Source organism: Cupressus sempervirens, chromosome 3, assembly GCF_028749045.1.
Source record: "Cupressus sempervirens isolate cs-2001-9-10 chromosome 3, ASM2874904v1, whole genome shotgun sequence".
In the NCBI taxonomy this organism is placed as follows: Eukaryota; Viridiplantae; Streptophyta; class Pinopsida; order Cupressales; family Cupressaceae; genus Cupressus; species Cupressus sempervirens.
Window position 1 is genome coordinate 741,235,373 of NC_143120.1, and position 27,325 is coordinate 741,262,697.

Genomic DNA, 27,325 nt, shown 5'->3' on the forward strand with positions numbered 1-27,325 from the left:
ATTTTTGTGGAAGCATTTGGTGGCATAACTGACATAGATGGTCAGCATTCAATTTCAAATCAATTAGTATGTATAGTTGATAAAATTTAGGAAGATGATATAGAGACCAATGATAAACTAATGTAGTGATCTGAAAGAAGATTTGAACATAAATTTTTGGTGAAAGTCTCTCAAGAACTTGTAAATAGACAAGCAGAGATTTGCAAATTGGTCATATCGGTAGAAACAATTTTGAAGACTATTCATTCATTGTATATGAAATTAAGTGATGTTGAAGCTTTCACATTGGAAAATTGATGTTCCATTTATTTATTAAAATTATATATGAGGGAAAGTGAAATTTCATTGGGCAAGAATGCAAGTTTAAGCTTCCTCTCATTTAATAAGTTCACAATTGGCTAGCAAAGGTTAGTGAAGCTCATGGCTAGGGACACTGCGATTAGAAATAACTTGATCTTATTTCAGCTCTCATTGTTATCCAATTTAGAAGTCATCAAAAAGAAGTATCGATTGCACATAATGTTTTTAAGAAAGATACCCAATTTTCCCATGCTGAAAGTTTTATTTATCTAGCTCCTAAGTTAGAAATACAATTTAAAGTTTTGGAGAAGATAAGAGAATAGTGGAATAAAGGCTATGTAGACATTTTGGAAGGCCATAAGATTTTTTTTAATAAGCACCACCTAACCCCAGCAGCCCCAGGTAATTAGTGACAAAAACAAGGGGGATATAAGAAAGGAAAACAAGGGCAAAATAAGAAAGGTAAAATGACTAAAGGGGGCAATAAGAAATTATTAGTATAAGGAGGAAGTACAAGTAGAAGTCAAAGACATCATTGCACCATATTTTAAAAATTGAGATTATAGTCTTAGGCGTAGTATTCATTTTTGAATGCAATGACTATGCATGACAAAGTGTTTTTTCCACTAATGTCAAAGGGGGATTTTTTTTAATCTCTAAGCCTATGTTTTCTATTAGTTTCCAAACACGTAGTCATTTAGTAGGTACGGATGAATGGTTATCACTGCAACTGAGTCATCTAGTAAAGGTCGAGGATAACAAAGGACTTGTTTATATTGCATTACATGCTGAACAAGTTAGTTATTTCCAAGCACCGCAATGGAGACCAAGCATATATACGAGCCAAGTTATTTTAGTAGAGATCATGTAAATTGAAGAGACAATATTTTATGTGAAAATAAAGAAGTACATGCATATAGTTGTCAAGTGTTAGTATGAATGTGAATGATGACCAAGCATTAACACATAAAAATGCCAAGTAGTTCAGTGTTGTCATATGAGTTTAAAATTACAAGAAGAAATACATAAACCATTTTGACCAACTTCCATATGATACATAACTAGTAGAGCTCTAATAGCAAGTGTTAAGTATATATAACCAAATAGCCTATAGGTCTAAAAGTGTAGACTGCACTTGATCTTCTTACCCTAATATATCATAAGGTTGGCATTAGATTATATACTTCCCTTATGAGTCGGTGACTTCTCAAGGAGTAATTTGATAATCTTTAACTAATCTAACACATTAAGTTAGTTAGTAATTATTATGTTTATCTTGTAGATTGTGAACTTCTAGGGAGATTATAAATGCTAACTTAGGAAGGGACATGTCCCTTTGAGGGACATGCCCTTTAGCAAGGATATTTAGGGAGGTTACTATTGTAGTTTTGAGGATGCACAATTACAATTCAGTCTACTCCTTCAAGCAACAATATTGAGTGATTATATTGTAGAGATACAACTGATTTAGATCAAAATAAAGTTGATCATTCTTGTGTACATCAAAACTAAAAAGGGTTATTATTCACCAATAAAAGATTGACTAGAAGTTTGATCAAAGATCACAGAATTTATAGAAACTTTATATGGTATCAGAGCTCTAGTAGTCAAACCTAGCCTTTGCAAATTTCAATTATTAGACTTTATATATATCTAGCAACTATCTCCTATCTTCAATGCAATACATAATCAGACCTGAGGATAGGTTTGATGGGAAATAACACTTTGAGGCCTAGAAATTTAGAATCATGATGATTCTTGAAGAGAATAATGTAAGACAATTTTTTGATAAAGCATCTAAACAACCACTAGTTGAACCTCATAAATCCATCTAGAACAAGGGAAATAGGAAAGTAATTCAAATCATATTAGATGGAGTAAAAAATGATATGTACCCATACTTACAAAGCATCAAACTGCATTTGATATGATGAATGTATTATGAAATGCATATGAGATCAACAATGCAACTAAGGTTCTAGCATTGAAAAGGCAACTAAATCATATTTAGATAAAGAAAGGAGAATCAATGAATTCTTACTTCCTAAGGGTTTCCAACATTAGAGATGAACTATCAAGTATAGGAACCATTATTAGTGATAGAAAATTAACACTAATGGCTATAGATGGATTACCAGATTCATGAGAGACTTTTGCATAGGAATAAGTGCTAGAGATAATCTTCCTGACTTCAAAAAACTTAAGAATAATTATCTTCAAGAAGAATCCAAAAAACTAAAGAATTGAGGGAAATTGGAAACAGAAGATGAAGAACTTCATGTGCTTAATACAAACTCATATAAAGGCAAAAAGAAGCATTTCAAGAAGGAAAAGGGAAATCAAAAGAATGGGAAATCCAAGAAAGATCGATCTAAAATAATGTGTTTCAAATGTGAAAAATTTGGACACTATAGATCTAATTGTCCTAAAAATTCTAAACAACAAGCAAACTATACAAATTTTATGAGCGAAGAAGATACTTATGATCCTGAGAATTGTCTATTGTACTCCTCATTGTCAAATGAAATTTCAAATAAAGTACGAGTAATTGATAGTGGATCTTGTAGACATATATAACAAGATACAAAGAAACACTAGACTCCTTATCAGAGAAAGTTAATGGTGAAGTTACCATTGGTGATAACTAACACATTCTGTTAAAGGAATTGGAAATTGCACCTTGAAACTAAAATAAGGAAATACTCTTCTTTTCAATGGTGTACTCTACATACCAAGAATTAAAAGAAATCTAATCTTAGTTATAGTGCTTGAAGATGATGGGCATAATGTTGCATTTGTAGATGATAAAGTATTAACTTGGGCAAAGAACTCCTCAATCAAGAAAGGGAAGTTGATTGGTCAAAGAAAAGGATACTTGTATGAATTGAATATAGAATCTACTCAACCTATTCAAGCCTTAGTTCATGAAGCTATAGACACAAATGAAATATGGAATAGAAGATTAGAGCATCTAAATTTCAAAACCTTATCAACTATGGAGAAGATGGTTATTGGATTACTTAAACTAAATAAAGATCACTCAAGCATATGCAAAGGGTGTGCACTGGGTAAGAACACTAGAAGTCCATTTCATGATACTACTAGGAAAATAAATAATATTTTAGAATTAATTCATTCAAATTTATGAGGACCTGTGTATATTCCTTCTCTTGGAGGATTCTAGTATTATATTTTGTTCATAGATGACTTCTCTAGGAAATCATGGATTTACTTCTTAAAATGCAAAGAATAAGAAGAAATCCTAAAGAGTTTTAAAGAACTCAAAACATTAGCTAAAAATCTTTCAGGGCATAAAATTAAAACACTTAGAACTGATAACAGAGGGAAATATACCTTAGACTTGTTTAAAAGAATTTTCAAAGAATTAGGGATTAAGAGGGATTGCATCGTTCCTTATAATCCAAAACAAAACGGGGTAGCAAAAAGGAAGAATAGAACAATTATAGAAGCTGCTAGAGATATGATTTTTGATAAAAATCTAGAATATTTCCTTTGGGCAGAAGCCTCTTGTACTATTGTTTATATTGAAAACAAAAGCTTGCATTATTACCTTAGAGATAAAACTCCTAAAGAGGTATTTACTAAGGTCAAACCTAATATAAGTCATCTTAGGACTTTTGGGTGCCCTATATATATCCATGTTTGAAAAGAAAAGAGAACCAAGTTAGAACCCTCTGGGAGGAAAGGTATTTTTGTAGGGTATGGTGAAACATCTAAGGCATATAGGATTTTCATACCTGAATAGAAAAGTATTGAACTTAGTAGAGATGTGATTTTTGAAGAACATCTTGCATTCAAAAAAGCCCTAAGTTCTGAAGAACCTTCTCCTTTCTCTACTTTAGAAAGAAATAGTGAATCTAGGTCCTAGAGGGAGAACTTAGAAAAAATTGAAGATGAAACTAAAAATTCAAAGAAAATACCACTCTGGGTCATTAAAATAGTTGACGCAGCTCAAGACTTTGCTGCACCTTCTGGAACAATCAGAGAAAGCAAAAGACCTAAAAGATATTCTAGTTATACAAAAAACATAATTGATTTATCCAAAATAGAACCAACCAATCCTTCTAATTCTATTAAACATATAGCTTAGAAAGAAGATATGACAGAAGAATACCAATCTATTATGAAAAATGATGTTTGGGAAATTGTTCCAAGACCTAAAGGAAAATCTATTGTTTCTTTCAATTGGATATTTAAAATAAAGCATGCTACTACTGATAGCATTGAAAAGTATAAAGCTGGATTTGTAGCCAGAGGATTTTCTCAAAAGCTAGTGATTGATTATGAATAAACCTTTGCTCCTATTGCCAGATATACCTTTGTAAGAGCAGTCTTAGCAATTGCAGCATCGAAGGGATGGAAAGTACATTAGATGGATGTAAAAACAACATTCCTAAATGGAAAGATTATAGAACAAGTATATCTAGAGAAACCAAAATGAATTGATACTCATGATCCTAACGCTTTTGTTTGCAAGCTCAAGAAAGCTCTTTGTGGGCTTAAATAGGCTTCCAAGGCCTTGTATGAAAGAATTGATAAGTATCTCACCAGGTTAAGATTCTCCAAGAATGAAGCCAATCCAAATTTATATTATAAAAGAGATAAAGATGATATGGTAATTTTGATATTGTATGTTGATGATTTACTAATAACAAGTGATGATCATCTCATAGATTAGTGTAAGAAAGATCTAACTAAAGAATTCAAGATGAAAGATTTGAGACTCCTTCATTACTTCCTAGGATTGGAAGTAAAATAGAATTCTAATGGTATCATACCTAATCAAGGGAATTATACATTAGAAATTTTGAAGAGATTTGGAATGTGTAAATACAAGCCTATGTCTTCTCCAATGGAGACTAATCTACATAAACTTAAGGGAGCAACAACAGAATCACCTTCCATAGATTTCACTCTCTACATGCAGATGATTGGGTCCCTTATGTACTTAGTAAATACAAGACCAAATATTTTCTATGTTGTTAATGCCTTAAGCTATTTTATGTGTGAGCCAAAGGAGATTCACCTAGTTACAGCTAAGCACAATATGAGATACTTACAAGGAACTCTTAATTTTGGACTCAAATATGAGAAGGTTGCTTTAGATTTGCATGGATTCACTGACTCAGATTGTAGTGGAAGTGTTAAAGAAAGAAAAAATACTTCACGATGTTGTTTCAATTTAGGATCAACTATGATATCTTGGATATGTAGAAAGTAGTATTTTGTAGCTCAGAGCTCCATAAAAGCCAAATACATTGTAGCAACGATGACCTCTTAAGAAACAGTCTAGCTAAGGAAGTTACTTGTAGGATTATTTGGGCAAGCCATGAATACTACAATTATTCATTATGATAATTAGAATTCCATCAAGCTTTTAGTCAATCCAATTTTCCATGAGAGGTCCAACCATATTGAAATTCCTTACCATTATGTAAGAGATATGATAGACAGGAATTCTATAAAATTAGAATACATTTTCATTGTAGATTAGACAATAGATATACTCATCAAAGCTCTATCTAGAGTGAAGATAGAAAACTATAGGAGGAGACTTTGTATGGTTGATTTGTAATCCATCTTTTCTCTTTTAATTATTAATAAAATTATTTTATTTTATTTTTTTAGGCTATTAATTGTTATGGGCTCCATCATTTCTATTCATTATTTAAAGAGGTGATGATCTCTCAGATAATGAACACTTATATAAAAGACATTATGAGAGATGACGATCTCTTAGATAATGTGCTAAATAGTAGAGCTCTATTTTAAGATCTAGATGAGTTTTAGATCATATTGTGATGTTGAAATCACTATGTCTATGAGTCACAATTTGGATAAAGGAATAATTTTAGTATTCTCTGGGTTTATCTTGTATTCGCATAGATCTAAAACTCAGGATCTTCTTGTGATATAGAAATACTAGTTTCTATGAGTCACAACTTGGATAAATGAAGAAATTTAAATTACTCTTTAGGTTTATCCTGTATATCATCACTAGTAGAAGTGATTTGTCATATCACAGGTTTAGTAATATGACATTGTATCATGTGTTATATGATACCACATACTAAGAAGATTCAGATAGATATAGAGTATTAATTTTTTCTTATTCATCTATATTGATGTTGCTGGACATGATATCTCTCTATATGATTATCAGGTTAAGAGGGAGTGTTAAGTATACATAACCAGATAACCTACCCATCTGAAAGTAAAGAATGCAATTGATCTTCTTACCCTAATATATCATAAGGTTAGAGTTACATTATATACTTTCATCATGAGCCGACAACTTCTCAAGGAGTAGTTTGATAATCTTTAACTAATCTAACACATTGTGTTAGTTAGTAATTATTATGTTTATCTTGTAGATTAATGACTTCTAGGGAGATTATAAATTCTAACTTAGGAAGGGACATGTCTCTTTGAGGGCCATACCCTTTAGCAAGGATATTTAGGGAGGTTACTATTGTAGTTTTGAGGACACATAGTTAGAATTTAGTTTGCTCCTTCAAGCAACAATATCCAGTGACTATATTGTAAAGATAAAACTAATTCAAATTAGAATAAAGTTGGTCATTCCTCCATACATCATAACTAAAGAAGGTTATTATTTCCCACTAAAAGATTGACTAAAAGTCTAATCAAAGATCATAGAATTTGCAGAAACTTTATAGTAGAGATAGTCAAGATGGAGATTATGTGTCATTATAGAAGGTAATGAACCCAATGAATACAATTCAACCTATCATAAAATCAGATAGAAACAAAAAAAATGATTAAATATAAATTATTGATTGAGATCTACAACTTTCATAGAATATCTATTTAAGGAGGACTATAACCCTAAAAAAAGTAATGCATATATGGGTATGTGATCATGTATGTGATGAGAAGAAGAATAAGAAAGGATAGAATAGAGCAAGGAAGGCTAAGTCTGGAATTAGTTAAGATAAGGGAAATCAAAGTGGTGAAGGACTCAAAGGAGATATCAGATTGAGAGATTAAGATTAGAAGTAGTACATAGGATATCCAAAGTCATCTTGCAGAGAAAAGTAAGGATCACATACTAAATCAGTTTTGAATAATGGAAAATATCTTAACCGAGTGATCGCAATAGGTCTATGTAAACACCCTAATGGAGTCCTTACAAGTAATTGTAAGCGTGAAAACATTTAAAAAGGTAGGAATTAATAGTCTTGAATATTTTTATAGGGTATACACCTCAAAAGGGTAGATCATAGGTTATTGTCAAATGTTATAACCCTAACAAGTTAACTTAATTGTTGCAACATTAAAGATTTGTGGGTTTCATCCCCACTCAATTTTATCTTCACTTTGAAGTGTTTTTGGGTTACCAAATCATTTGTGGTATGTGTTGAACCTTTCATGGATGTGACATATTTAATTTATGTTTTAGCATTATAGTTTTAATGGTAGATCTAAGATATGAGATGAATTAGGTGTGAATTAAGTAATTTGGTTTTAAAGTTAAAGTTAAAGATCTCTATTTACCCCCCGCAACCCCCCCACCCCCCCAGTATCTTTTTTCTCAATAATCCTTCCAACAATTTGTTAGAAAACCAATCAGAAAACCTACCAAGAGAAAATTAAATAAGAACTATATGATAGAAATACATTTGATGAAATTGATGTTTCTATTGCTGATCTAAATGATAAGAATCACAACCTAACTGAGCAAGTGAAAGTAATGAAAAAGCAGATTGATGTTGATTCTATGAGGTAATATGAATTAAATAAGTACAAATGAAAAGGTTAAGCTGACAAGAATATGAATTCTAAAGATAAGAGACAATTTGCTGCAAGAATGGATGTAAAAGATGAAGAGATCTAAAGATTGACACAAAATCACTTTGATGTGATAGACCAAGAATACAAACCATCAAATTGGCAAGAGGATGGAAGAGATTTTTGAATTGAGGATTGAAAATGAAAGGTTAGAGAGTGAACTAAAATATGAAAATGAACTTATTGAGAGAATGAATAAATAGCAAGAAAGTGTCATGTTATTGGATGAACAAGTCAAAGGACAAAGTTGACTGAGAGATACAATTGTCTTGGGCTATACTAAGAACTCTACTACTGAGTGAGGAAAAACATCAAAGAAAGTTGAGAAAATAAATGTATACATCAATCTAAAGCCAAAGATTCTAACTTGTTACCATTATGAAAAGCCTAGACACACAACAAATGTGTGTAGGAGGAAAAATCGTATGAGTAATGTTACTTCAGAATTTAATGGTTATTTTTATTAGTGAAATAAGATTGGACATCAAGAATTTGAATGCTATTTCAAGTTTTCTCAATCACCTAAGAAGTATATATTTAATTTTCAATACTATAGTCACTAGAACTTTGGATACAAGTCTCAAGATTGTAGATTGCAGTTGACTAACTATAAATAGAGAATGAATGATAATGCTATCAATTAGAATTACAACACATGGTATTCATGTATTTTATGTGGAAAATATGGTCATGTTAAATTATAAATTGAATGAGATTATACATTGGAGGAACCTACACATGGAATTTTATAACTATCACAAAGTTATTCATTTAAATAGGAACTATAGAAATCGATTATCAATAGAAAAAAAAGGAAGAACCAAAAGGTAAAGGTAAAGTAAAAGAGGATGAAATTTTTGAATAAATGAATAAGTCTTGTAGAAAGAAGTAAAAAGAGAATGAGACATTAACTAAAGCCAATAGAAACATCTCATTTAATGGATTAGTTTTAACTATTGACTCTGACAATGTCTTAGGAAGAAACACGAAATTATCTTGGTAAAAGATTTATCCTACACCAGTTCCTAGAATGAGATGGAAGGAAGTCCATATCTACATAATATTAATATATTATGCACAAGTCCAATACACAAGTTATGAAAATCTTGCAATTAGATAGTTTAATGAGTGTGTTAGTAACTCAGTTCTAGAAGTGACAACTAAGAAAGTAACACTAAAAGTGTGATGTTGTTGTACCCAAGTTTGAATCCAATTTACAAATTTCCCCAAGTGAAAACTGGAAAAGTGAAGGGACCAAGAAGCTAAAAGTAACCAATTTCATTAAAGATGGTAGAACATGGAGTATGATGTAATTAATGTGCCCTAAAGTTCATAAAAATAACTTTATCACATATATAATGGGGTTTTTAGTTTTCATTTTTTCACCCTAAATTCAAAGAGAAAAGGAGAGAGTTTGAGAATTTTTTAATAAGAATAATTTGTAGAAGATTTGTTGTGTGTATTTTATCAGTGAATTTGTGTGCCAAAGGAGGTTAGAACCAAACTAAGTGAAAATAAAAATACTTGTTGAAACCCTACAAAATGAAAATAAATTCCAACTTCACAAGTGTCAAAAGAGAAACCATAGAAAAGTTAATTCTTCAAAAGATAATTTGAAAGGATGCATGTGAAGAGCTGAAATTTAAACTGTACGCACAAATCATCGTGCAAACATGTAAGGTGGTTTCTTTATCATCTATACCACCTAGGGTTTTACTTGTAATTGATGTGCAATCATTTTATCATTATAAATTTCGTGAATTCATAGACCTTGAATTGTGTGAGGTATATGATCAAATGTACATGGAAAAAAATTGAAAGGTGAGTTCAAGCATTTGGAACTGACTGGTCTCATTCATGCCCCATATTTTCCAAAAGGTTTCAAGACAAGCTTGCTTGGGGTAGTGTTCAAGATTGTGCATGATATGCAAATGTGCTTAGATAAACTGATAAAGTGTTAGAAATATAATAGGAGTAACTAAGAGGGGAGGGGTGAATCAGCTACAGCTAAAATAATTCCAAATCCCTTAGATGGTAATACAAACTTCCTTTAAAATCACAACTTGGTTAGAACTAGATATTAACTATAATTTAGATAACAAAACAATCTGATATATTAATGTGTATTAACCTTTAGTAACTTAGTTGCAGAAAGATAAAGCAATAAGAAAATAATATTAACACATGAGATAGAAAGATTTAACATGGAAACCCAATTTGAGAAAGCCACTAATGCAACAAGGTACCACTTTTATCTCTTCTAAAGTGAGCTCTATTAGGATCCAACCCTGTTAAAGGTCATAAAACACACTGTTAGGTGTGACCCTAGTAAATAATTAAATAAATCTATTAGAAGTGGCCTTGTTAGAGGTATTAAGATACTTCAATCTAGAAATGTTTCCTGGGTAGAGAATTTACAAAATGACTATTAAGTGAACTTTGTTAAGAGATTTCTTCACTGTTACAATTGTTAGAGAGTAACAATGATTGACCTAATTTATGAAGCAATAGGGTTGCAAATTCTGAGTGCTTATTCTCTGGATCCTTCCTGATTATAATATTCTTTGTAGCTCCTTGGATACTCTGTTCTTAAATAGATATCCATCATTTTTCACATCTTATCTTCTTCTTCTCCTTACTTTATTTTCAATCCACAACTTGACCTTTCATATATATAAAGCCCAATGTCAAGTCATCTTGAGTACCCTTTCAAACAAACAAATAAAATCCACTGAATTAGCTTGCATAAACCAACAAATGGATAAAAGTAATCCACTAAAGATCAGCTAAAATTGGGTCACTCAGTTATGATTGAGTTCCTTGGTAACCAGCCTGACTTAGTTTACACTGAACTCCTTTGGTAACTGACTTGACTTGATTTACATATGCAATAATCCATGAACTTCTCATCTTCTAAACTTTTTCATGGAGAATATTGGAGTCTTCTGAGCTTAGTTCCAACTACCAATGCTCAGTTAAAGTATAACATTTATGTAACATCAATGACAATATACAATTGAGAAATTATTATCAACAATCTCCCTATTTGGTATTGATGGATACACAACATGTCATTAAGAAAAGAAAACATAGAGAAATAAAATGATTTAGAAGATTTTATAATATTTTAAGTTGCATTTTAATTCTCTATCCATCCGTGGGAGCTCCCTCGGAGATTCTCCTTCTATCATCTTACCTTTAGACTCCATGAGATCAAATTCTCCTTCTTGTAGATTACTACCTCTAATTCTTCTCTAATTATACCAATCTCTCTCAATGAATGTATGACATGATTCTCTACCTCTTTGAAATCAAATGCCAAAGTCTTGATACAATGATTTTACAATGTACCCAACGTACTGATTCATATGCAGTGATCTATGACTTCTTTGTGATGGGGAGCTTCCTCACTTAGAGAATTTTTTTCTCTACCAAGGGTATTTATTAACCTTCTTAGGGTCCTTATCTAACCCTAACCTAAATCACTCTCTTCTAATATCCTTCCACCAAGAAAATCACCAATCAATTCAAATTCTACTATTCTAACTCCAAAAATCCAAATGATGCACTTCTTGGCCTATAAGACAAAATCCCACCAAAAGATATGAGAAAAGTAAAATTATGTTTAAACCTCCCTCATGAGGTTCTTGGCTCATTCCAATCCATTCTAAACCATTTTGATAAGTCTCACACACCCATAATCCAATATTGCTTTATTTGTCCTTGTAGCCCTAAGAACTCCTATTAGACCTCCTAGAAATAAGGGATCTTCAATGAAATACAAATTCCCTTAACAAGGCTTATTGATTCCTTCTAGAATTTTTTTCCAATTGACCTAGCTTAAGGATTTTCTAGGTCTCTAGTCTCCATGGTGTTTGTATAATACCTTTTTAGAAAACCCTACCTTTAAGGGTTTCAAGGGAAATGTCAACAACTATGCTTCCCAACCAAGAAAAAATGAACCCCAGACTTCCTCCTATCATTTGTGGACACTAGTCACCCTAAAACACCATTTTCTAATAAATATTGGCATGTACCATTCCAATGTTCCATCTAGAACTCTCTTGCTAATATCACTTTGCCTTGGGAAGATTTCACTTGCTTGCCCAGGGCTCGCTCACAAAAGTAGCCAACTGACTCCCACAACTTCCACATTTTTTATTTACATAATATAAAAGCACATTAATTGATTCCAAAAGGCCATAGATTTTCAACAATGGGAATTCAAGCTTTAGCCATTTCAATGGAACCTTGTCAAAACTAGATAGCGAGAATGAAGAACCTAAACAATTTTCAAAACCCAATAAAAAGAAAAATAGACATTGAAAAAATAATGCAAAGAGTTATAACATGATTACAAGCTTATAATATAATCAAAGTAGTATTCAAAACAATCATGTTTTTGAATTAATCCTCCAAAATCACAGTTTCTATCAGCAAATCCTCCTTCTCACATGAACTGTGCGTACAAATGTATAGCCAACCCCTTGTAAGGAATTATCTCCTATCTAAATAACCCTTCTATGACTTTATTGTCCCTTGGTTTGAGTTACAAAAACCCATCTTTCCTTTCCCTAGAAAAGTGCAAAAATTGTCATTGGAACTCTACAAAAATTGTAAAGTTGTCAATGAGCAATTTTGACAACTTTTAGCAATCTTACATTTTAGGCCTCCAAACTTGTCTAGCTTGGTTTCAACCATCATAAATTGATCCTAAAACATCTAAGGATATTTCTTAAACATGCTTTTCCATATTTTATGCTTTTTTCCATATTTTAGCCTCTAGAGAAATTTTGAGCATTTCTAGGCTTAACAAGACCTAATTGCTTAAAATCTTGAGTCAAACCTAACTCCTACTTAGCCACACATTCTAAACATACCTTGGGACTTCATCTCTAGTCCTTATTCACTAAATGGTTTGCTAGACTATTTAAAAGTGAAAATTGTCTTAGGGATTTTCCCTAACCCTACGTGTCCTACACCATACCTCTGCTACAGGAAGAAGCCTAAGGTACATGTGATCACAGGAACTCCTTAATAATGCCATACTTCTTGAAAAAACTCTCACCAATCCAATTTTTCTCATCTTCAAGTTTATCCTTCCATTTCACCAAATGTTCTTTATAGACTTTGTTCCTTGTTCTCTTGTTCACCCTAGAGTCGATTGGCTTCTCCAATTGTTGTTGCTCACTTTTAGGTACCTACAAGTTTGATATGTCCTTAAGTAGCTCTTCTTGATATTTATATTCATCCATGTCTAGACACTTGTAGGGTATTAAGTCTATGACATTGAAAATGGGAGAGATGGACATGTCTCTAGGTAGGTCAATTTTATAGGCATTGGAAACATACTACTCTAGCCCTTGCATGGCCCAATCCTCTTCATTTATAAATTTCTTGGGACACCCTTCTATAGCCTAATTTTTTTTGAATAGACCATGACCAAATCTCCTATTTGAAAATCTAAGTCTCTCCTCCCTTCATCCTTCTGATTTGCCTCCATCAAGGTCTTCTTAACCTAATCATGTATCTCCTCCATAGATTGAACAAAACCATTAGCATAACCACTTATGTCATAATGTGTTGGTAGGTCTCTTAACTCCAATATTCCCCTTGGATGTGACCCATACAATATCTCGAAAGGAATTAATCCAATTTTTCTATTCTTGCTATCATTGTAAGCAAACTTTTCTTGACGAATGACTTACTCCTAACTCTATCCATACTCTTTAGTAAGAAACCTTAATAGGTTTCCTAGGACCCCATTGATGGTCTATGTCTGCCCATTATATTTTGGATCATAGGAAGAACCATGAGCCAAGTTTGTGCCCAATCTCTTGCATAGGGTCTTCTAAAAATGCTAATAAACTTGACATCTATGCTAGCCACAATGCTCATTGCTAGCCCATGAATTCTAACCACCTCTTTGAAGAATAGGTTAGCTATATTATTAGTATCATGACTTGTTTTGAATGGGATGAAATGGATCATCTTTTTGAATGTGTCCACTACCATAGACATGCTATCTAACTCAATCTTAGTCCTAGGTAAGCCTACTATGAAATCTATTCTTATGCACTCCTAAGGCCTATCGGGAATGGTAGTGATTGGTAAAGTCCTACATTGGATGAGGTTCCCTTTGTATTCGAGCATATACCACATTGATCCACATATTTTCTCACATCTCTTTGCATCTTGGGCTAATAGTAAAACCTTTCCACTAGGTCTAGGGTCTTGTTAAGGCCAAAATGCCCACTCATGCTTCCATTGTTCTTTTCTTGAACAATATTATGCCTCATGGATCCCCTTGGGATGCAAAATTGTTGATCCTTAGCTAATAAACCATTTCACAATGTATATTCAAAAAATTGACTATGGAAATGGTTTTCTAAATTTGTACATACCTTGTATGCATCTAAGAAATCGGTATCTTCTCCATGCATGCCCAACACTTTGCAACTTGACCTTTTGAATAGTGAGTAGCCTTCTACTCAAATAATTTTTCACCTTTTTGTTTATTCCCTTATTGTGCTTAACAGTGAAAGTGTAGGAATGGAAGAATTCCATCCATTTTATGTGTCTCAAGATAGCCTTCTCTTGTGAATTGATAAAACATAATGTCTAATTGTCAGTAAAGATAACAAAATCCTTAGGTAGTAGGTAATGCCTTAAGTTCTTAAGGTCTTGAACAAGTGCATAGAGTTCCAAATCATATATTGAATGCCTTATCTTGGCCTAATTGAGTCTCTCACTAAAAAATGCCATAGGCATCAATTCTTGGCTTAATACTACTCCTGCTTCTATGTTACTAGCATCACACTCTAGCACAAATGATTTCTCAAAAAGTGGCAAGACAAATACTAGTTGGGTTGCCATCTCATTCTTCAACATTTCAAAGCTCTCATCTATAACTTTGGTTAATATGAAATTTATCTTCATGTCTCTCTTGATGGTACCATCCATTGGTGGACATATTTCACTAAACTTCCTCACAAAATTCATGTAGAATTATTCTAGGCCATGAAAAATTCTAACCTTAGTAGTAGATCTAGGTGTAAGCCAACTCTAGATTGCCTCTACCTTACTCTTATCCATTTTTAGACTTCCTTGAGATACTACAAAACCCAAGTACGCTAGTTCTTATTTTATCAATTCACTCTTCTCAAGGTTCACTATTAAGTTCTTATCTTGAAGTTTTCTCAACACCATTTCAAAATGTTTCATATGCTCCTCTTTTATCTTACTAAAGATGAGGATGTCATCTAGCTACACAAAAATAAAAACTCCTATGTGATCCTTTAAGGATTCATTCATAACTCCCATAAGACCAAATGGAATTACCAACCACTCATAAAGACCCTCATTATTCTTAAATATAGACATCTATTCATCACCCTCCTTCATCCTAATCTAATAATAGCCAGCTTTGAGATCAATTTTAGAGAATTATCTAACTCCACCAAGGTAGTCCATTAGATCCTCTATCCTAGGAATAGTAAATCTATATGTAATTGTGATTCTATTGATTTCCCTAGAGTCAGTACACATGGACTGATGCTCTTCCTAATCATCCCTTGATCAAGCAATTCTTGGACTTTCCTTGCTATCTCCATGTCTTGCTCTGGTGTAATCTTGCTTGCAACCTTATTTGGTAAGTATGCACTTGGTGTGAAGTCAATTTGATAACTTATGTCTCTCTTTGGGGGTAGTGTTGGTGGTTCTCCACCACATATGATATCCTTGAACTGATCAAGTAGTTCTTGTACTTTTGTAGGTATGGGTGCTTGTGTTGATGACTTCTCTTCCTTTGGCTTCACCATGAAAGCATACCCTACTCCTTCACCTTCCTTTAATTCTTTGAGGAAATATTTCCCACTCATCAATAACATCTTGACAGTAGCCTTCTCAACCTTGGCTTCTTCCAACAATGGTTGTATCCTATAGATGACTCCATCCTTCCTAGAGGAGTACTTGTTTTCCTTTTCATGATGCACTGCATCTCTGTCATACTGCCAAGGCTTTCCTAGTAGAAGATGACAAGCATCCATTGGATGTACATCACATAGGATCATATCTTGGTACTTGAAAATAGTGATTTCCACCCATCTTGTTTATTCACCAAGATATTATGCCCTTTATTCAACCAAGTTTCCCTATAAGGACACACATGTCAAATTTTTGTTAGACCAAGCTTCTGTACTACCTCTTTTGATATCACAATGTCAATAGACTTTGAGTCTATGATCACCTTACATACCTTTCCAAGTACCTTACATGTTGTCCTGAAAAGTGCTCTCCTTTGTTTAGCTTCCTCCTTCACTGGTTCCTTGACCAAAACTATCCTCAACATTAGGTTCTCACCCTTTTCTGCCTCAAGGTATACCTCACTTGATTTTAGAATATCTTCTTCTCTCCACAAGATGTTGATGCCTTCTTTAGACATCTATAGGCAAGATGTTGTAACCTGCCACATTGGTAATGTTTCATGTTATTGAAGTGTAATCCCTTATTGTTATTCCCATAACTTCCTTTGTCACCATTGTTGGGACATATTCCTCTATTGTAACCTCACCTTTGACTAGTTTCATGAGTTTTCTTAGTCTATTTGAATTCCTGATAGTTTTTTCTATAATTGGTCCTTCACCTTAGGGCTAGTTGTTGGAACTCTTTAGTATAGGATGTCACATTAAGATCTTTTCATTTGAGATTCTGCCTTTTCTTGTGAAGTTGTATCTCATAATCCTATAATATATATTGCTCATAATCCTCTAATATATATTTCTCCTTTATCTTTGCTACCATAGCCTTCTAGTTAGCTATTGGTTTCTTTCCTTCACTTTCGCTTTCCTCTTGCACAAACTTCCACCAAGTGAGTTCTTGTCCTTTTAATTTTGACTTTTTTATCTTTACCTTTTCAAACTCTATTACCCCTTCACATTCAAAATGATTCTCTATACCCTCAATCCACTCTAAGACTACCTTTTTATCCATGTTCCCATTGAACAATGGAATATTCTCAAGACTCTACCCCCAAATGCTTTGAGGGCCTTAATGAATGGTTCTTTCCCACCAAGTGGAGGATCAAGTTTAGGTATCTCATCCTCAAAACTTACCATTTCCTTTCCTTTACTCGAGTGCTAGTGTCACCATCTTCTTTTGCTAGTGATGCCTCTTCTATTTCCTTTAGTAGGTCCTTCATCTCTTGTATGGCCTTATCTAGAAGCCTAGTTTTCTCATCCATGATCTTCTTCTGCTCATTTACCTCATTAGCCAATTCTAGATTGGTCATCATCTTTTTAGATCCACTTGGTTCAATTAGAAATAGCATACAACCACAAGACTTAATCTTATGGCTCTAATACCACTTCAATGGGGAGCTTCCTCACTTAAATCCTTTTTTCCCTACCAAGGATGATTCTTAACCTTCTTATGGTTCCTTTTCTAACCCTAACCTAGATGAATCTCTCCTAATCCCCTTCTACCAAGAAACTCACCAATCAATTCAAGTTCCACTCTTTAAACTCAAAAAACACAAACTATGCACTTCTTGGCCTATAAGAAAAAAGTCCACCAAAAGATATGAGAAAAGTAAAATCAAGTTTAAACCTCCCTCATGAGGTTCTTGGCTCATTCCAAGCCATTCTGCACCATTTTGATAAGTTTTTCCTTCTAGCTAGCTCTAAGAGCCCCTATTAGCCCTCTTAGAAACAAGGAATATTCAATAACTTACAAATTCTCTTAACAAGGCCTATTGATGCCTTCTAGAATTTGTTTCTAATTGACCTAGGCTAAAGGATTTTCTAGGTCTCTAGTCTCCATGGTGTTCGTACAATACACTTTTATAAAACCCTACCTTTAAGGGTTTCAAGGGCAATGACAACAACTATGCTTCCTAGCCAAGAAAAAATTCACCCCATAATTCCTCCTCTAGTTTATGGACACCAATCACTCTACTCCACCATTTTCCAATCAAGATTGGCATGTACCAATCCACTATTCCATCTAAAATTTGCATGCAACCATCATTGCGCCTTGCCAAATTTTCACTTGCTTGTTTAGGGCTTACTTGTAGAAATAGCCAAATGACTCCAATAACTTCCAAAAAAAAATTTTACATAATATAAAAAGGCCATTACTTGAATACCAAAGTCCATAGGTTTTTAACCATGGGAATTCAAGCTTTAGCCATTTCAATGGAATGCTATCAAAACTAGATAGGAGGAATACATAACCTAAACAATTTTCAAAACCCAATAAAATGAAAGCTAGAGATCAAAAAAAGAATGCAAAGAGTTTTCAAATGATCTCAAGCTTCTAATCCATTCAAAACAACAACCAAAACAATCAATTTCTTGAATTAATTCTCCTTCTCATATGAATCTTCCATTCAAATACATAACTGACCCCTTGTAAGGAGTTATTTCCTATTTAAATAACCTTTTTCTAATTACCTTGGCCCTTGGTTTGAATTACAAACACCCATCTTATCTTTTCCTTAAAAAGTGCAAAAAATATCATTGCAACTTTGCAAAAATTGCAAAGTTGTCAATGACCAATTTTGACAACTTTTAGCAATCTTGTATTGTTGACCTCCACACTTATCTAGTTTAGTTTCAACCATAAAAAAATGATAATATAACATATAAGGACCTTTCTTAAATACTTATTTCCCTATTTTAGGCATTTTACAATATTTTACCCTCTAGAGCTTAACATTTTTTGAGATTTTTGGGCTTAACATGACCTAATTGCTTAAAAACATGACTCAACCCTAACTCCTACTTTACCAAAAATTCTAAAAATACCTTGGGACTACATCTATAGTCCTTATTCACTAAATAGTTGGGTATACCATTTACAAGCCAACAATTTCTTATGGATGCGCCCTTCACCTTGATGCTCCTACACCACTTTGCATCAACTTGATAGATCTTCAATGTAGTTTATTTGATGCATCACTAAGCTATACTGTAGTGAGAATAGCTACAAAAATGCATTGATAGGTAATGGTTTAATAAATTTTTCAGCAACCTATCTCATCTCTAATTATTTTCTTAGGTTCATGATGCCTTCTGACATATCTAGCAAGCAAGGATATCTTACTTCCAAATTTTGGATTGGATTCATTGGGTTCAGCATAATCAAAGGTTCTATGAATTTACAAATTGTGATTTGATTCTATTGTCTATGACTTGGTTCCCATAGACTATGACTAGGGTTCCTCTATCTGAGACTCAGTTCAAACTAACTCCAACTTGGGTTGCATTGGCTACAACTTGGTTGACACTGGATACAACTTGGTTGACACACCAGACTTTGGTGACTCAAGTGGGGTAAATTGTTGAATGTTGGATAAAGTATCAGGTTCAAAGCAAACAAAGTTTCTATAAACCTTAGGTTCCTTGCTGCATTTTTCTTTACTCTTTTCTACAAACTCATCAATTTTTATATGTGCACTTTATGTAACCTTGTGAGTAGAAAGATTCAACCATTTATATACTTTTCTCTTGTTCGAGTATTCTTTTCTCTTATACCAATTATTCAAAATATAAGAGGATTAACTAAGACGGGAGGGTAAATTAGTTATCATTAAAATAATTCCAAATCCCTTAGATGTAAATAAAAACTTCTTTTAAACTCACAACTCAGTTAGAACAAGATATTCACTCTAACTCAGTTAACAAAGAAATTTGATATATCAATGTGTATTAACCTAAGGTAACTTAGTTTAAGAAAGATAAAATAGTAAAAAAAAATAACATGGACACATAAAACAACAAGATTTAACATGGAAACCAAATTGAGAAAAACCAAAAATGCAACTAGCTACAACTTTTCACTCTTTTGAAGTGATCCCTATTAGAGCCAACCCTCTTAAAGGTTACGAAACACAATACTAGGTATGACCCTATTCAAGATTTAATTCACCCTATTAGGAGTGGACTTGTTAGAGGTATTAAGAAACTTCAATCAACATATGTCACTTGGTTAGAGGATTTAAAAAAATTACTATTAAATCAACTTGTTAAGAGATTTCTTCACTACTACAATTGTCAGAGAGCAACAATGATTGACCCAATTTATGAAGCAACTGGATTGAAAATTCAGATTTCTATTTTGGCTTATCCTCTAGATCCTCCTCGATCAAAAAATTCTTTGTAGCTCCATGGATACTCTACTCTTAATCAGATATCCTTGTCTTTTCAAATCAAATCTTCTTCTTGTCCTTACTTCCTTGTTGATCCACAACTTGACCTTTCATGTATATGAAACCCAATGTCAAGTTGACTTGAATACTATTTCAAATAAAAAAATAATGTCTACTGAGTTGGCTTCCATATACCAACTAATGGATAAAACTAATCTTTTGAAGGTGGTCTAAAACTAGGTCACTTGGTTGCCATTGAGTTTCTTGCTAATAGAACTAACTCATTTTACATGGGAATCTATGAATTTATCTTCTTCTAAACTTTTTCTCAGCAAATAGTGGAGTTTTCTGAACTCAATTCCAACTAGAAATGCTCGGTTAGAGTATAACACTTGTGTAACATCAATGACAATACAAAATAGAATAATTGTTATCAACATAAATATTATGAAAATGTAGTTCATATGGTTAATCGATAACCAATCATTGATGAGGTTAAAACAATTTGAATGATATAAAAGGCACAAAATTTTCCCATGTATAGCATTAAATTTATATTATAAGATTTTAACGAAAGAATACAAGTATGATATTGTCGAGCTACAACTCAATCAATTGGAAAACAACATGAAGAATATCCAAGTTGCTAGGACAAATACATGTAAATTTGATTCACTTCTAGTATGTTTTTTCTTTTAAATAAAAAATTATTTCTGTGTCAAAGAAATTAATTGGAAAGATAATACCCAAGTCATCTACCAAATCAATGAGTCTATTCAACTACTCAAAAATAGTTTTGAGTTTGTTATGAATGATTATTTTGAAAATTTAAAGGAGAGGATGAACTAGAGATACATGATACCCCTAAACCTAGTTGACTAGTACCATGATGATATTTATTTCTTAGTTGATTCTAATAATACAATTGTAAAAGTTGTTAAAACCAAGATTGAATGGCTAGATTCAATGGACTACAAGATCAATATTGATCATGTTATGGCAATTGAAGTATTATTAAATGAACTTGTTAACCTAGGTACTCCTAAGTTTGGGACATATGGAATAGAAAAGAGGATGATTTCTATGAATCATTTTATACTAAAAATAGAAAGAAAAAAATAAAATAATAATGAATAATTTGGATACTACATTCTATGAAGGGGTTGAAAACTAATCGTTAATGATGCACGAGGGGAAAGGTGAAGATGACATAGAAGAAGTGGGAAAGGGAAAAAATTGTTGTCAAACTAAAAATTACAAAATGGAATAAAAGGCTTGCAACTACCCCCATCAGCCCAAAGAATGTTAGGTTCAAAACATGAGAAACATAGGAACTTACCCCTACATTTAAGAAAGGTATCAAGTTAAGATCTTAAAACCCAATATAGAATAGGTCAAAAATTATTATAAAAGGAAGTAAGACCCAGAGTCTACAAGATGATAGGTCAAGAGACCATTTCAAAGAAGATGAAGCATATGATAGTGAGTGAATTGAATTTGATGAGGTAAGTAATGCTTGAGCTACTACATTGAAAAGATGTTAGAATATAGATGAAATTGTTCAATCTATTACTAAATGCAGTGGTTAAGAAACATTCAACTATTATAAGTATAAAAAGATGAGTGCCAAATATAAGAATAAAATAGAAGATGCTAAATTGTAATGATGAATAAATTGATGTATGCCCTATTTGAAATTAGTAATCAAAATCCAAAAGAATTATATGATAGAGTTGGTAGTTAATGGAAGTATGCCTTGAATAATAAAATGGAAATGAGAGGAAAAATGTTGGCTACACTTAAGGATAATTTTGGACTAGAAGACATAACCGAGGCACTAGAGAAACACAAGTACAAGTTTGTACAAAATTAGATAGTTATTTATGTTCTGACTAGAAATTTGAAAATGGTGGATGAAGAATTAGAGATGATTTGGAAAAAAAATTATAACATTAAAGATCCACATGAATCTATTGATGTTGGTGATAATGAAACCAAATAGAATATAGAACTTGATAATCGAGAAGATGAGTTTGATACCATTACATGCGACAAGATTTTAGAGACATAGTTCATGAAATAGTGAGTGATATTATTGGAGAAGGTGGTATAATAACTATTGAAGGCATTCTTGATGAAGATCATGTCAAGAAGTTTAAGAAGGATAAGAATATCATAGTGACTACCCATGTTGACATGAAGTGAATAACAATTAATGATTTTTCATATGCTCATATATTTAGATTTGATCCAATAATTTAAAAGATTAAAAAGTTCCTAAAGCATGAGGATAAAAATGTACATGATATTTCTATTGGATTTTTACATATGTTAATAAAAACCAATGTGAGTATTGAGGGATATCAAATGAGTAGAAATGCTGATAAACTAGCTCGACAAATACAAGGGTGAAAAGGAGATGAGTGCACTAAAGATGGGATAATTGATATAGAACATGTTCAAACTAGTGGAAAATCCATGGAGCATAATGCATAAATTTTTGATACAAGTGACAAAGCACCAACCCATGAACCTCTGAGAGAGGGAACAATTGGGCATGGATAATTGATTATTACAAAGGAACATAATACTGGAGAACTTACATTTCTTTGTTTGCTATAATTTTTTTCATTGATCCCATATTTTTACATAGATCAATTATGAAGTTCCTGAAGTTAAAGTGCAAGATCTACATAGTGTAGAGAAAAATAACAATTAAGATGTGGATACATCACCGAGTATGGATATAGTATTCTTAGTGCCAATCAAATTACTATCTAATTTTGAACCCATGAAATAAGAAGAAGAGTAAACAAAAAGAAACAAGGACCACAATGTCAAATTTTGAAATGTAAGTCCCAATACAATAAAACATTTCACCAAGCACTAGTTAGTAGAGGGAATAATTTCAAGTGGAAGAAGGAGGATCCATGCATTTTGTTCTAACCAAATAACTCTAGAAGAAGAAATCATTATAAAAGGTTATGATTGAAATAATTTGGATGATGAGTGGATACCAATCTACACATAGTTGTGTGAAAAAAAAAAAAGAATAAGCAAGATTGAGGAAAGAACATAAGAAAAAGAAGGTGTTACATTATGTTTGTGATTTACTTCTAGAGGTTGTGCCAAATATTTTTTTAAATGAGAAGATTCTCATATTGGATGTAATGGTACAAATTGTTAAAAGGTTAAATGATCTAGACATTGATAGTCACACACTCCTACTTGAGAGAAAGGGAAATAAATTTGAAAACAAAGTATTGGAGAAACTGTCCACTAATATAGAAATAAAGAAAGTAGCCCTATCAACCTCCATTAATGAGTTGGAGAGAACTCAACAGATTATTTTATTATTCTTCCAAAAGATGTGTGATATAAAATTGTTCACAAGAAGAGCAATCAAAAAGTTATAGAAGGTCAATGAAGACATGAAGGCAACTGCAAAAGAGTTGAAGAATAACCAAAGAACATCTTCTATGCACTATTCCTGAGTGAGGTATTAATTTTATTTACAAAAGAATGTATATAGGAAGAAAGAAAAAAGAGAGCAAAGATAAATAAAATATAGCCAAATTCGTGATTGAAGTGCAAAAAATAAATTGGGACAACATAATAGTAATTTTGATGATTCACCACAAATATTTTCTTGCTCATTGTAGATTGTACCCCCAATAATTTATCTCTATCTTAAATAGTTTTGACATAAGTGTCAAAAAAATATGGATAATCTATAAAGGGATATAATATGGGTAATATTATATGTTTTTTTTTAGTATATATGTTTTTTTGTTATATATGTAATTATGAAGTTATAAGGAGTTGATTGATGTAATACAAATAAAATAAAATTTGAAAAGAGTTTTTAAAAATAAATAAGTGCCTACTGAGGAAGTACCTATTTAGGAGGGGTTGTAATTATTTTTGTACACATTATTTTTGACACTAATGTCAAAGGGGAATATTTCTACTCCTATGGATTATCATTTTTCCAATGAGTGTGAAAATGTGCAAATAAACCGAGTCATTATATTACCCAAGAATTGAAGGAAGAGATGACAAGAACTTATAGTTATACCCGACCTCAAGTTCAAATCAATCAATTGTATATCTACCTAGTAGAAGCTTTATTGGAGTAAAGACAAAGCCACACTGAGAAAGTTATAAGACACTAAGAAAATTTCACACCAAGTGACAACATGAAATAACACTATTTGAGGAGTGATAGAGAGGAAACATAAAGGTTTGAATTTTCATTAAATTTGGTGTGACATGTCTATATTGAGTAGTAAAAATGGTTTACACTAATTGAGGTAAAACTTAGTAATATTTTCCTAAAGAATGGAATGAAATTAAGTTTCTACTATAAAGATCAATTTTATTCTATTTTTTAATCACTATATAGTAGTTTCTCAAATCCTTGAAAAAGGTGGACTTTGATAATCCTATATGTAAGTCTCTTAACTGAGTGTACACTTGAAGAGTGTTAAAAATCCTTGTGAAAGGTATATCCTTATAGGTCTTACTCTATACTCCTAACAAAGTAAGACATATTAAGTGGAAAATATTGTAGCCCTAATAAAAAAACATCTAATTACATTAGTGATGGACTTGGGGGTGCTATCTCTACTGTAGTCTTCCCTCTGACCAATGATTTCTATGATATCAAATGAATGTGTTATGTATTAAGTTTCAGGAGTTAATGTGTTGATGTTGAATTACTTATTTTACTTGTATTTGCAAGCAAAGTGGTATATGTTAAATGTTATCCGAGTAACAAAGGAAGCAAAGAGAGTACTAAATTTGCATCAAGATAAAATATTTAGAGGATATTGATACACCCCCCTCTTAGTATCCGATCTATCTTATATTCTATCAGAAAGAACACCAATAGCTCAAGGATTGTTAGCATACGTAATATCCCATGGCACAAAACATTTACTATCAATCAAAGAGAGGAATGGAAGCTCATTTAGAGGAACTCAAAAAAAACTAGAAATCAATATAAAAAGTCTCTATATGCTTTGATTATAGATGTAAATTCAATTCCCTTGGGCTCTAAAAAGATGGGTAATAATAACACTCTTATCCACTAGGTCTCTGTTCTTAAAAAAATGGCAACAAGGAAATTCTGGGTAAAAAATGGATTGTAAAAAAAGCTATAGAATGAAAAATACACACATCATAGATGAAAGGCATCAAAAATTAGCAATAAGTTTTAAAATAGTACAAGTATCTCACATAGAACAACAATTAAAACTAAGCCACCAATAAGTTGCATTAAAAATTAGGAAAATAATAATAGCATAGTTATCATTAACAAAAGTCACATAGAAGAATATTGGTTGCAATGGAAATTTCTTGGTCCTTTTTCTATTTAGAATAGACCGAGGAAAAAGACAAAAACTATGATAAAGTGGTTTCAAGAAGCTTTTGGTGACCATATAGGTATAAATTCCCTTTTTGGTAGTTTTGTCCTTTTGAAAGGTAAAATAGAAGCACCGAGAATGAACTTCTATATGGACCAAGTTGTTTTTATTAAGGATATAGAATTATGTTTTGTAACATGGAAACTAAATTTCCATATACAAGACCTAAATTATGTTTCCATTTTGACATGGCTATTAATAAAAAACTACCTAGTAGAACTAACTATATCCAAATCATTTAATTCGTTGCTAACTCTCAATGAGAATTGTTAGGGATAGAAACCTACTTCTTGGACTCCATTCAATAACAATTGATAATTAAACTCATTGAAAAAACTAAAGATATATAAGCTATTAATATTTTTATTATGCTAGGGGAAATGACATCAACCACTTTAACCAAAAATGAAGGGGGAAACCAAGATTCACTTTATAATGAAGGCTTGATTACCACTAGAATAAGTGTCAATTCACAATGTAATACAAAAGGGTAAGGTTCTTGGACTTTTTTCTCCCTTGCTTCAAATTTAACAAAGCTTTATAAAGATGGATATCTAATATAAGGTTGAAATGTTGTAAAACAAAAATGTGTATTCAAAATGAAGAAGGTAAGGAAACTCACCTTGGAAATAAAAATCTCAAAATAGAGTATCAAATGATACATAAAATTACTAATTCATGTGACTTAGACATGGAACTTAAAGATTGACAAAACTCAAAGTTCATTAAGCTATTTGGTAGGGTCAACTAGTGTTAGTAGTGTTAACTTTGCAAGACTACAATGTGTCTCTACTCAATAGTGACCAATAATGAAATAATTTGAGGATCTCTAATGTTCAATAAGAAAGGTATCTAAATATTTTCTCTATCCCATTTTCTAAAATACACAACCTGCAAGAATTTTTTATTTTATTTGTTAAAGGAGGGGTTTCCTTTGTCAAATCCTAGTTTAGGAATTAAAGTTGTAATTTAAATAGAAAATAGAGAATTCTTTCAATTAGTAAAACTATATCTAACATGAAGTAATGTAAATCTATGTATAAGATCTTGAATCTATAATATAATCAAGTATGTTGCTCTAATATCCTTGATTAAACTTTGAGACACATAAGAACAAAAATTAGAGTATCAAAACCTTCATGAATGAATTTTCTTGAAATTTTCTTTAGGTATTAGTGTTGAGATAATGGGTGTTGCACACATTGCATAATATTGCTTAAATTTTATTATTTTATTTTATTATGTAATGTTGTATTGAGATGGACATGCAACATATAAAAATTCTCATGGAATATTCTTGATGAGTTGTATTATAATATTGCGATAATATTTCATGTAATTATTTAATATTGGAGAAAAGAATTAAATGTTCAATATTAAATGTGGGGTCAGTGGGTTAAGTAGCACATGGTTTTAGCACATGGGTTATGCAATACCACTTGGTGGTTTTGTGGGAGTTGCTACTATATAAGCAACCACAAGGGTAGTTGTTTGAGTGACAAGGAGAAGATAAAAGGCAAGAGTTGAGTGGGACAAGGCTTGACAAGTTAGCCAAGGGAGCATTTGTGAAAGTTGGAAGCATGGCATGGGATGTGTGGATTCATGTTTGTTCAAA